Here is a 13464-nt window from a genome sequence, read left to right as displayed (position 1 = left end):
AAATCCAAACACATTCAATCAATTTTCCTTTGGCAAAGGAGCCAAATGTGTTAACCTAAAACAGACAGCCTCTTAAATCAATGGTACTGGAAAATCTGGCTTTCTGCATATGCGTCACCATACATGAAAGTAGAATCAGAATAGATTAATGATCTAAACATCAAAATAGAAACACTAAGCATATTGAGAAGGAACAGGTAGAAATCTTTAAGACAAGTATAGGCAGAGTCATATTTTAAATCTTGAAATTTAGCTTTTTATAAATCGGTACTTCAGTAAGACTTTACATTATTAACTTAAACAAGAACAGCTGTGAAGACAGATTCTTCAGTTTACAAGGAATGCAATCATAGTAGAATGAAGGCATAAGAGGCATGCTGATCACTTACACTGAGCAATTTCCTTAGTTTCCTCTGCAGACACAGTGACCTCTCTATGGACTGCACCTGCTCTGTGCTGCAGAGACTCTGGCCCTGGTTTTATGGAAGGTGTCATTTTCACCCTCACACTTGTCCTCTAATTTCGCTGCTTCCTCTATTTCCCTCATCTTTGTTAAATATTTTCAATCACTCCTCTGAGTTATCCCTGTCTTGCAAAAATCCTCATTTTTATATCTTTATGTTTAAAACTTGAATAATCCCCAAATATTTTAGCCTAGCTTTTTTCCTTTCCTTTATTTGCACTGAACTGCTCACAACCAAGTCTTTTTTACTTTTATTTTAATTTTGAGGCAGTGTTTCACGAAGTCACTAAATTGCCCCCTCCCTGGGTTCCAATTTGTTATCCTCCTGCCACAGCCTCCCTTAGTGCTGGGATTATAGGTGTTCACAATCACAAGTTCATACCCTGATTTTCAAGAGCCTTATAGTTTACCCTGGTTTAATTACAAATATATTTCCTCATTTTTTTTATGTTCTACATGTCATCTGCTCCCTAATTTATATTATCTATAGCTGATAACTCCCCATACTTTGTGACATGTATGCTGATGTTTTACCATGCAAGTCTGATTCATCACCATGGCTAAAAGTCTTCCTAGTTGTGTCAAGATTTAACCTCACCCTCTGAATCTCAGGATTACTCAGGTTGCTCCATCTGTCTTCCTCCTTACATCATTCACCACACCTGCCAGATCCTCTACTGACATCCCTAACCATATATTTTACTCTTCCTTACATTATTCCTAAGACTGTCTTATGATTTTATGCTATAGATGTCTTTGAGCACAAGAAAAAAGATTGATTTATTCTTTCATTCATTGATATTGAGCACTCATGTAACAATATATACCATCAAGTAAATTTGACAAAACACCATCACTAGACACTTTTTTGTCTCAACTATAAAAGTCCTCATGTTCTTAGAAAATATTTAGAATGGTCTCCACAATGGAAGTGGGCTTCTGATGCCTTATTAGCCATGATCTGGAATAAATGATCTTTGTACAAAGTGTAATTGTAAAGTAAAGGAATGTTTAAATTCTAGGGAAAAAAAAAACTTGTTACAATAAGACACCATGACAAGAACAATGAGAATAGTGTGCTTGGTGGTTAACTTACTGTCAACTTGAGCATGAACTCTCAGCTGAACTGAGTGGGCATGCTTCTGTTCTGGGCTTGGAATACTCACTTAGGGAGGCTTGTTGTGGGAAGGGTGTCAAAGAGAATGGACGGAAGATTTCAGCTGATTTCCCTTGGAAGAGCTTCACTCAGGCTGTTTTTTTTGGTTAAGCACCAGTCTTCACCTTTGCCAAGCACAGATGCCATACTCAGGAGGAGCTCTGCTCTTCTCCTATTCCTGCGGTGTTGTCACTTGGTTTTTGGTGCAGACTGAGTCATCTACCACTGAACTTTGGGGTTTCTGGTGGACAACCTTCAGTCTTTCCTGTAAGATTCTTAGGTCTTCTGTTGCTAACTTGCACAGGACACTGCTGTGGGCCCCAGGCTTCAATGGATTCTTGGATCTCTAATTCTAGGGCAGATGTCTTGCACTCTTCTACATTTGGCTCAGCAGGCAGGTACTGACAGCTAATCTCATAAATTTCTGGGTCCTGCATTAAATATGTTTCTCATAAATACCATCTACTATGGTGTGTTCAAATGATGGGGAGAGTATTTTGAGAAGAATAATGGTAATATGATTTAATATAATAGTATAAAATTAAAATTCATTACATGTTTTGATTACACTGTGTACATTGTAGATATTTAGCCTCTTTAAAAACTGACCTTAAGAGAAATTAAAGTACAAACAAAAACTAATAAAAGAAAATGAAAGACCTAATTCACAATATTTTTTAGGGGAACAATTCTGGGAGTAACAACTCCAATATATAGGTGACAAAAGATAAGTAGACAAGAGATAATCTTCCACACAAGGTAAAAAATTGCAGAGATATTCCACAGAAGAATACAAACTATTTCCAAACTAATATATGTGCTTTTGTAGCAGTTTAGTCTGAAATATTTGTAGGTTTTTCTCTGAACAATTCATATTTATTAGTATCTACCAAAAAGATTACTTTGTTTTTCTTGACACACATTAAGTTCTTTACAGATAATTGTAAATGACAGAGGAAATGAGGATCCTATGGCCCTCAAAAGATGCACATCCATCTTGGTATGAAAATGCAGTTAGTATATATATCACAGGTTCCAAAATCTTAGAAATTCAAGCATGGCAGAAAGTCCAAGTCCAACTCTCCTCTGAGACTCAACACACATTTTAATTGTGAGCCTCTGTAAAAATCAAAGTCTTTCCCCCTTAACTACAGAGCTTGTCTTCTTCCAACATATAATGGCACAGGGTCATTATTTCATTGCAAAAGTAAATCATAGAAAGACATCAGACCAAAGCAATCCTGAAACCTGACAGACCAAACACTATGTTCTGCAGCTCCATGTCTAGCACCTGGGCAAGTTGTGGTGAAAAGTGAATTCCAAGTGGCTTGGGCACTCTCCTGCCCCTTGAGCATTGCCATTTACAGCACTCATGTTGTCTTTCTCAGGTTCCAGGCTGCAGATTTCCTTAGCACATTTTCCACATTTTTGTCATCTCCTACATCTGAGGATCTCAGAGTATCCCACACCAGTCTCTCCAGTGCAGACTGGCTGGCACTTGTGGACTTCTCTTTAAATATGGATGGAAGCCTGGCTGAGCCCACAACACTTGCATTCTGCATGCCTATAAAACTCCCATTTGCCCTCAAAGTTGGCTGCTCCTCTGATAATTCACATCAGCACCCTTGAATTTGAAGCTCTGGATTCTTCCTCTTAAATGGGCTATGGTTTGTTTCCACTTGATCTTTTCTCAGGTTTCTGACATATGATGTAGAGAACTGAAATTAGAGAGGGGGGCAACATAACCCATGGTGAAAAGGCTGCTCTGTGGGGATTGAAAATGCATGGGAGAGCAGAAGTCTCTGGACCTTCCTTCCCACTTCCCTGATATCTAATTCTCCTTATGCTTTTCCTCAAATGTACCTGCCCTAGGAGCTCCTGTAAAGAAAGATGTGGTTAATGACTTTTGTAGGAGTGAAGGCCTTTCATAGGGCCTTTCAGAAATTCAGAGCCTCACACCAGTTTATGATCCATTGGGTAAGAGTCTGCATTTGTAGAAGAACTCAGGTGACTTTGGGCACAGAACGAAAGGGGACACCCAAATGGAACTGGAAGATCTCTTTAGCACAAAGGATCAGTGACATTGCCTGTGAACTTTTAGAGAAAGTTTGCTCTCTGAAAGCTCTTTGGAAACAGTAGCTGTAGGAGCTGGAGGTATTGGAATGAGGTAAATCTCTGATTCTGTTCCCCACAAGAAAATAGCTTAACCTCCCTATGTGAAGTGCCAGCTTAGTAAAACAGGAATCCTAGTGCTTACACTGACCTCAGACAAACACTGAGAACATTTGGTTAGATGAACAATGAGCACCTGCCAGAAATTCTGCAAATTCCAGGATTTTCTCACAAACAAAACCAAACACACCTGAACACTCATGAGGTTCCCAGGTGTAAATGACCTGCATGTTTTCCTCATAGCCTGACTTTGCAGTTCATCCAGAATCCTACACTAGACTTGGAAAAGCTATGGGATCTGTCAAAAGGCTTTGGGAGGGAATTTGGGAAAGAGAGGAGCAACAACCTGTGCTGGACACAATGTTTGATAGCATCCAACAGCAGATACTTGGTCCATGGCAAGGGTCCTGTGGATCTTGGTTCATTTGAACCTGGACCCCAGAATATTGTTAGTGAATTAGAAAGAAACAACTACAAAGCTCGGGTTAAGAACAGTTGTCTCTTGACACTCTAGTACGAGTTGGTAGAAACTTATGTTTGCAAATATTTCTCCTGTTCTGTTTTGTAGACCAGCTTTACAGATGGATCATTTCAAGGAGTTTCTAAATGAAGAGCTCACTCAAATGAATGTCCTCTTGTATTGGCAAGGTCCTGGATTCAAATTCCATGTCACACAACATTAAAAAGTTCCCATATGACATTGGGTCATATGATCCAAGGAGATTCAGAGCAGGCCAATGAGGTGAGAGTTGCTGGCTAGGGCGGGGGATTCTCCCAACAGTTCCTAATGCTGTCCATGGTGCTGGTGGTGGGGACACTAGGGAGAGCAGGGCTGTCCTATCTCCCCTTACTCCTTTCCTACCTGCCTGGTGCACAGTAGCAGCCTTCTCAGGGCCCCATTCACCTCTTTGTTCCTGAGGGTATAGATGAGGGGGTTCAGGTGCGGGGTGGTGATGTTATAGAAGAGGGTGAGGAACTTGCCCTGGTACTGAGAGGAGCTGTTCCCAGGCTGCATGTACATGTAGATGATGTTTCCGTAGAAGACTGACACCACCATGAGGTGGGAGCTACATGTGTTGAAGGCCTTTTGCCTTCCTGATGCTGATTACATCCACATCAAGGCCCTCATAATGTAACTGTAGGAGACCAGGATGAACAGCAAAGGTGACAGCACAATGCCCACTGCCAGGACAAACACAGCGCTTTCGATGGGCACTTTGTTGATGCAGACCATGTGGATCAGGGCTGGCATCTCATACAGGTAGTGGTCCACATGGCAGTGCCCACAGCATGGCTGAAGCAGGGTCACTGGAGACATGGCCAGGGAGTTGGCCACCCCATAGCCCCAGGCCACTGACGCTAGGCCCAGGCTGAACCTGGGGCCCATGATCACCATGTAATGCAGGGGCTTGCAGATGGCCACAAAGCGATCATAGGCCATGACAGCCAAGAGCAGGCACTCCATGTCTCCCAGACCCAGGAACAGGAAGAGCTGGAGTGCACAGCCTGCAAAGCTGATGGTCTTCTCTGGGCCATGCAGGTTATACAGCAGCTGAGGGATGGAGCTGGTGGTGAAGCTTAGGTCCAGCAAGGACAGGTGGGTGAGGTAGTAGTGCATGGGGTGTGGAGGTGGGGGTCCAGTCGGGACACCAGGATGATGATTGTGTTGCCCAGCATGGTCAGTAGATAGGCCAGCAGGATGACCATGAATAGCATACTCTCCAGGTGGGGGCGGGCAGAGAAGCCCAGCAGGATGAAGGTCCCTTGGGAGCTGTCATTGCTTCCAACCATCTCCAGTGCACCTGAGGAAGACAGTAGTAGTACTGGTGACAGTGAGATATGACAGAAGCAATTACTATTTGCCAGGAGTTCTTTTATGAACTTTTCTGTGGGAGATGTTTTTCTGTGAGGGGTGGTTGGGATTAATCCCAAGGCCTTCACACTAAGCTACCCCAGCCATTTGTTTTTAATTCTGCCACATTTTGCTTTGTCACTACATTAGTCAGGCTTGGATTAATCTTCAGGTCATCCTCCCTCAGCTTCCGTGTGCTGAGATCTCAGGTGATCACCATCATACCAGTCCTCTTTTCAGTGTCTAACATTGACTCATTCACTTAATCCCAACAATGGTGTGCAGTTGGCACTGTTGATAAGAAACCCCCAATTTATAAAAATAAACCAATGAACTTGAATGTTCAGCAAACTGTCACCTGTGTAAAGAGACAGTGTTCATTCTGAAGCAAGGTCAGGCTCTTCTCCCTGTGCCCTACTGGTGGTGGCTCCACCTCCACAGAAGCCAGAGAGGAAGCTCTCAGAACACTGCCACATTCTGGGCTCCTGTAGGAATCCCAGAGACACAAGATGGAGTCAAGACAGTCAAATGGCAGATACAGCTGAGTCTCCAACACATGTGCCTGCTCCCTTCTGAACCCTGATTCCTGGGGTAATTTTAAATTACATGAGAATACAGCGATGAGGAATAGAATATTGTCACTAAAGAACACACCTCAACATTCCTTTCAACCCAGCACCCAGGTGTGTGCTGTCACCTCAGCATGCTGGGAGCCTGAGGCATGAGGACGGCAAGTTCAAGGTTCCGTGGGGAATTCAGAGACAACCTGATTCAAAATTTAAACCAACAAACAAATAACTGAAAAGAGCTGGGCTTGTAGCTCAGTGCAGAGTCTTTGTTTCATTTCCTTGTATCTCAAAAAAAAAACCCTCTTTTATAATTAGGCAACAGACAATTTCATGGAGAAGCTGACACTTGAAAAAAGAAATCATAAAGTTTTGTAATAGATTATACTTCTTGAGTCCAGCACCTGACACAGTGGAGGAAATCCTATGGAGCTTCAGTTCCTGATATGCAGTCTTCAGAGTAAAGCACATTTGCTGGGATTCATCACATCACAGACACACAGAGAAGCTGAGTCAACATAAAGCAGACCCAACATCTACAGGCTCCTCTGTAGGGTCTGTTCACCACAGGGCATGGTGTTTGAGACTTTGGATGCTCACTTATGTTTTAATGCTTTATCAACTTCAGTAGCAATAGTTAAATATATCTTACCCATTTCACAGAAAAATTTTCACAATTCAGAAAAAGAAATTTAACAAATATAAAACATATAAAAGTTTCTAAATGTAGGTTTCCTTGTATGTGAAATCAAGCTGATGTATCATAAAAACAGGGAGCGTGAAAACAAGTTCATGAGACTAAGGAGGGAAAAATTTAGGCAACAAAATAGTCTTTGGAGGAAAAATGCATAAGTATCTGTATAATATGCTTTAAATGTCATAACTAAAACACTGTAACTCACAAGATACTTGAGGAGGAGCAGAGAGTGTGTATTAATTACTCTCTATCACTTAGGTAAAACTAAAGCATAAAATCTATACTTAAACATTTTTAAAAGTCTACTATAAGTGGATGTGATAGTTTTTTCTTTTGCCCTGCTCAGCATAGATTTAAAATTTTCCAAGTCAAATTTCATTTGTCAAATACTGTAAAGTAAAAAAGGACAGAAAATTTCACATTATAAAAAAAAATCTGCACACCAAGAAAGACTGCTAACCAAGTCTAAAAATTGTGACAATAGAAATTTTGAAAGTCAAGAGACTTCCTTGTCAAGAATTTTTTTTCAAAAAATTGTCAAGAAACACTTGAGGCAAAACAAAAATGAGCACTGATTTGAAGAAGCATTTCACAGGAAAACAAACAATTTATGGACAACTGATTTATGCACATGAGACAGGGTCTCACTAGTGACTGAGGATATAACATGGAAACAGAGAGGTCTGCTCTCTAGATAGGTCTCTCTAGATGCTGGAAAACCCTGTGAAGTTCAAAGCTTCAGAGTCTGTAGAAGGAGCTCATTCCCCATGACCCTGTGATGCGAGTTGAACCTGGAATGTTGTCTTTACAGATGTTTGTTTTGCGGCTGGGTATTTAGCTCAGTGGCATAAGAACCTGCCTTGCAAGCAGGCTGTTGTGAGTTCGATCCCAGTTACTGATAAAAAAAAAAATCTACTTTGAAAAGAATCCTGCTTTAAAATACACATATATCTGGACAGGGCATGGGTTATTTAACAAACTATGGATTCCAAACAAAAGAAACTGACTCACTTTGTGCCTCCCTGGTTGCGCATTTAGACACCTGCACTCAGGATTCCACTCTCACTGAGAGACCTCCACCTTCAACAACCCTCTTGGGAGCTCTGAATGAAGGAGATGAGCTAGGAAACAATTCCTGAGTTTAGTCATGGACCTGAGGTAACAGGCAGAGATGTCATCATGAACTTGACAAAAAGACTCCTAAATTCAAGTCAGCATAGATCTGTGGTCTCAGAATTTAATACGAAAACAGTAATTCCCAACAAGCAGAAAAACAAAACAGACATTCTGGCATGCCACGTCTACCTGCTCATACACACAGAGACACTTGCTTCAGTGGAAGAAGATATCCATGAGCACGTGCTCCTGGGTAGCAGGACGGAGGTGAAGGAAGATTCCCAGTTTCGTGTGGTCCTTTACAATACATAAAAACAGGGAGCGTGAAAAGAAGTTCATGAGAATAAGGAGGGAAAAATTTAGGCAACAAAAATAATAAATTAGCTTCCAATTTAAAACATGTATCAGTGAGCGCAAACTTACTAGCTGGCTTTGGACTTGTGTCCTAAAATCATGTTGTAACTTGTTAATGCAAGGCTTTAACTTTGCCATTCTCCTTTACAAAGATCATCTGCCCTGCCCACTCCGCAATACTTTTCTCTCAAAATTAGCTGAAATAGGAAAAAAGTAGGAAGAAACTTGGGACTACACACACACACACACACACACACACACACACACACACACACCAAATAAACAGACCAAAATGCATTTCCCACCACCACAAGGACACCTGAGCATGAGGACACTTTGGAGAATTTGAACCTCAGAATCCCTGAAAGAGACCAGAGAGGGTGCTGCGAGCTGCAGTCCTGTGCAAGTACAGGCTGTGTGTGGGTTTGGGAGAGCTGGGGTTCAGCTTTCCTCCCAGCTATGGCCCCTCAGTTGCAAGGTGAGCAGGACTTCCTCAGGAGGCTGCAACCACTGAGAGGGACACTGACTCCCTGCTCCACATCCAGTGAGCTCAGCAGCAAGCGGCCCTGTCCTTGTTTCTCTTAAGAAACACAATTTCTCCCAATTTTTCAGGAACGGAAAACATGGCTTGGCATGGTGGGGAACCGGCTGGAGGGCTTTCTTACTGAAACCTTTGCATTGCTACCAACATACTGGCTCAAACTTGATTCTCCTGAGCCAAGGCGTTGTTTTAAATGGGAACAAATGCTGTTTCTAAAAGCCAGGGACTGTCCTTGCCCCTGCCACTCCAGTACCTGTGCAATGCCCACGAGAGCTCTCTGCCCAGGAGGACAAGGGCTCTCACGAGGAATCCACACCCTCACTTCCTGCAGGATGTGGGGAGGACACGTTCTCCCCTCTGAATTGATCTTGGGAGGATGAGACCTTTGCTCCCCTTCTGAGCAGAGCTCCAGGACTCAAGGCTCTCATTGCTTCTGCTACTACACGTTTCCTGCAGCCTCTGTGCCTTTACTAACCTCACCAGGCATCTGACCTCGCACAAGGGGAGTCCTCCTGTCTTCCAGGAAGTCCTCAGGGCCCTAAGTTCCTCGCCTGCTGCTGGAGAGTCTGGCCACTCTTTCCCTTCAGGCTTCACATAGGAAGGACTAGAAGAGCTCCTGTGAGGTAGGCACCTCCTGAGATCCTGTCCAGCTTCCTGCCTGGGGGACCACTTTCTCCCGTGATTCACAGTGGGGTATGAGAGGACCAGGTCAGCACTGGAGACCTGGGTGCCCCACAGAGGGGCAACACAAGGGAGGTCAAGAGAAGCCTGAAGAGAGAACTCTTTGCAGAGATGGTGCTGCAGGGACCTGGTGACAGCGGGGCGAGCAGCTCAGCTACAAGAAGGGAGGGGCTACGTATGTGTAAGAGCCCAGACCCACTTGTGTGCTGGGGACTGTGGGTCCAGACAGTGCATCAGGGTAACAGCACCTGTCCCTGTGGAACAGAAGGGCAAACAGTGGAGAGCAAGCATCCCTGGTTCTTAGCCACCAGGGATGGATGTAGAGCCCTTGCTAGAGGGTGAGGTTGTTCATGAGATTAACACTTTCCATTTATCTTCAACTTTTAAAATTCTTTAAATGAAAATGAAAACTATTCTTAAATTAAAATTTGATTTCAAATTATGTCACAGTGTCAAAGAACAAATAACCTGAAACTCAGGAAAAGGGATGGGTACCACAAATAAAGCAGGACAGGCAGTGGGGTACACCTGTAGTGCCTGTGAGACTGGATCACCCATCACAGGACAGTTCATATTTCCCTCATGAGAGGCTGATGATTTGCTTTTGATTTGCTTTTTCTTACAGAAAAATGAAATTTACTTCTCGGGTTTTGTTTCCTTACTTCCATCTGACAAACACCAGGCTCTGTTTTGTGTTGTGGTCCTGGATTAAACCCAGGTCTCACACAGACCACACAGCACTCTAGCCCAGCTATCTCCATATCCGGGCTGCTTAGTTATTTACTAAGATTAAAAAAAAAAAAAAAAAAAAAAGCTGTGCAGATCTCTTAGGTGACCTCAAAACCCAGAACTGGACTTACCACATCCACCAGCATGATGGCAGTAACCACTGAGCGTGAGACTGTGAGACGTGTAGACAGAGCAGGTCTGGGGTGAGCAGTGTGTGTTCCTCCTGGTATACGGCAGGGAGGCCTGGGGGACGCAGCTGTGCAGGGGTCCTGGTGCCTCCCAGGCTCCCAGCATTAACTCTATGACCAGCTGCAGAGTTTATGAGGAGCCAGATGAGGACCATACTATGAGGAGGGAGGCCACATCTAGGGTGCTCAGGGAGCTCCAGAGACTCTGTAGACCCCAGGGCATGAGCGGGGTCATGGAGGCAGGGACTAGCTATGCACCTCCTCAGCTTCCTGCATCCCACTAGTCACCACGGAAACAGGACAGGGAGGATTTGTCTCTAGATATAGAAAGTGCTTAGTACCTCATGGAAGCAAACTCAGGGTCTGCAGCTCACTGCTGTTGCAAGCACACTAACACCATGGGCCAAGCACTGCCTTCCCCATCCAGGAAAGCTCAGCAGAGGAGTCATCAGCCCAGGCTACCCTAGGACAAGGGAGTACACACTTCTCCTTAGAGCTCTTGAAGTGGGCCGAGTGTCTTCACAACTCTGTGCTAATAAATGTGGATTTGGAGAGGTTCTGATGTCACTGACAGGTACACTAACAGAAGGGACCAGCTGTCAGGGCAGCCTTCCTTTAGCTCTGAATTTGAGAGAAAGCTGTCATCCACAGGGTTCCACAGTTTAGTCTCAAAAACTAACTGGGAAGACACAGAGCAAATATCTGAGGTCTAAACTCATTAGGATTTGAAAATGTACCCACGTTTTTAATGCTCCTTAGGGGAAAGCAACTTCTGAAGGCTGAATATTCCAAATAATCACAGCAAAGGGAAGAGAAGCTCAGAAACCGGGTCTCGGCCTGTCATCAGCAAGGCAGTGCCAGAGAAAAGCCAGACTCCTGGGCTTGTGTCACCACACTCAGAGACACAGTAAAAGGATGCTGTGGGGCCTGGGGCTGACAGACAGATTCAGGGATCACGGCTGGTGGTGACACACAGGGAGCCTGGACTGTGTACACTCAAACTCTCCTGCATGACAGAGGAGCAGGTCCCAAGAGGCCCCGGAGTAAAGGGAAATCCTATATGGAGGCCCGAGCCAGGAGTGCAGTTGGGTTTAATGAGTCCCTCTGTTCCTGTGTCTCTGCCCTTTGGGACACAGAAGCCTCAGTCCTTGCTCTGCCTGAGTGGCCTCCTCCCCTGCTAATGAGCACATCTCACTCCCTCCTCCAGCCAGCTGTGCCTGCAGGCTTCTCCCACCCAGGGTTCCCACAGGGCAGGAAGTCCTTCATTAATTCCCTGAGGAACCTGTCATTCAGCCCAGAAGGGATGGAGGAGAGGACATTGGCCCTGAGATTGGGGACCACTCAGTCCTTCAGCCTCCCAGATGCACAGACAGAGACCTGCACTGAGCGCCTCCCTGGGGACACAGCTCCAGAGCTGCTGGTTAGGAAAACAAGCACTGGAGGGTGAGGGCTGATTTCTCTTCCCTTCCTTCTTCCTTTTGCAGTGCGGAGGGTTAAACCCAGGGCCTGTGGGTCTTTCTCATTATTCTTGATAGGGAAGAAGGGAATTGGAGTGTTGTTGGCATAGTGTTTAAGGGAAGGTCAAAGTGGATAAAATTCATAAAGGGGTGCCTGGAAAACCCCAAGACATAATAACGTGGTGTGCAGAGGGGAGGAGGAGGTAGGGAGGAAATGACTGAGACTTCTTTCTCTGCAGGGTGTGTTCCTCCTGGTATATGGGGCATGGGGTTCCCCACAGTTCAGATGCAGACAGACACAGGAACTCTGAGCCACTTTTAATAAAAATGAGAAGCTAGAGAACTAGCCAGTGTGACCTCTCAAGGGGCAGCCTGAAAGCAGAAAGCCATGTGTGATTCCATGGTGTCACACTGGTGCCACAGGAAGCCACAGCGACAGGAGCCTGGCACTGCCCCAGACACACACTGTCCTCACAGCACTAGAACTGGGCACCTCTTCACAGCTGGCTTCTATTTCAATCATCTCTGTATCTAACAGCCACTTTACTCACTTAGCACATGGCATTAAAGTCAACCACAGAGCAGTTGTCCAGTGACCACTAAAAACAGTGTCATCATGATGTGTCACACTTCACAAACGCTTTATGTCTACATTTAATTCTGCTTTTCAGAGTACCCATCATTTATTCATTCAACAAATGTGCATTCAGAGATAAGCATATGTAAGACCCCGAGGGCCTTGGCATATGCTGCCAAACACTCTGGTCAACAGACAAATATCCTTCTCCTCAGGGTGCTTACAGCCTGCCACACCAGGACAAGGACACCAATAAATAAGTTAAAAAATGAATGAATAAGAGAACAACACAGCACATGAGAGGTGATGCCTGGTTCCTGGGGAAAGCGCCTCCTGCAGGAGATAAGGGTGGATGAGAGTGCTGGGGTCTGCAGGGCAAGGCTGGAAAGAGCTCTGCTTGGAGGCTGAGGGAGCTGCTGAAAGGAAGAGCTAGGGGGTCAGGGAGGGACAGAGACAGACAGACAGAGGGGAGCATGTGAATGGGAGGGGAGGGCAGAGGACACTGAGACCCACAGTTAGGAATCTGGTCTGGAACAGACTCAGATGGAGGCCGGGGTGAGGGCATGGCTCTGTGGCTGGCGACTGCGTGACCGGTCCAATGCAGAGAGGAGTTAACCCGGGCAAGGCTGGGAAGCTGCTCCCAGACACCTGACACCATCTGCAGCAGAGGTGGAACGGGGATTTGATCTGAGGTCAGAAAGGACAGCAAGGGCAGTGGTCACTCAGCTCTTGCATGTGGGCCTCCCCGCTGGCCCTCTCCAGCTCTAACTGACCCAGGGGCACTCTTCCCAGCTCTTCTTTTTGCAGCACTTTCCTCTTCAGTGTTCTCTCGTGTTTGTCTTCTTTTGCCTGAACACAGTGCTCAGCTTTCACCTTCCTAGATTTTCCCACCTGAGCCTCTGACCAGGACAGAAA

At 45.0% G+C, this 13464-nt stretch overlaps 1 pseudogene; it reads right to left on the bottom strand.

The window, feature by feature from the left end:
* Positions 1-4638: 4638 nt before the first annotated feature.
* On the bottom strand, positions 4639-5582 carry LOC106025633 (olfactory receptor 2W3-like; annotated as a pseudogene).
* Between the last annotated feature and the right edge of the window lie 7882 nt (positions 5583-13464).

The sequence above is a fragment of the Cavia porcellus genome, unplaced genomic scaffold, assembly GCF_034190915.1.
Source record: "Cavia porcellus strain 051 isolate PalLab524CR breed Dunkin Hartley unplaced genomic scaffold, mCavPor4.1 scaffold_2, whole genome shotgun sequence".
NCBI lineage: Eukaryota > Metazoa > Chordata > Mammalia > Rodentia > Caviidae > Cavia > Cavia porcellus.
Note: the sequence above shows the minus strand (reverse complement) of the source record. Positions and strands in the feature narration are given on the sequence as shown.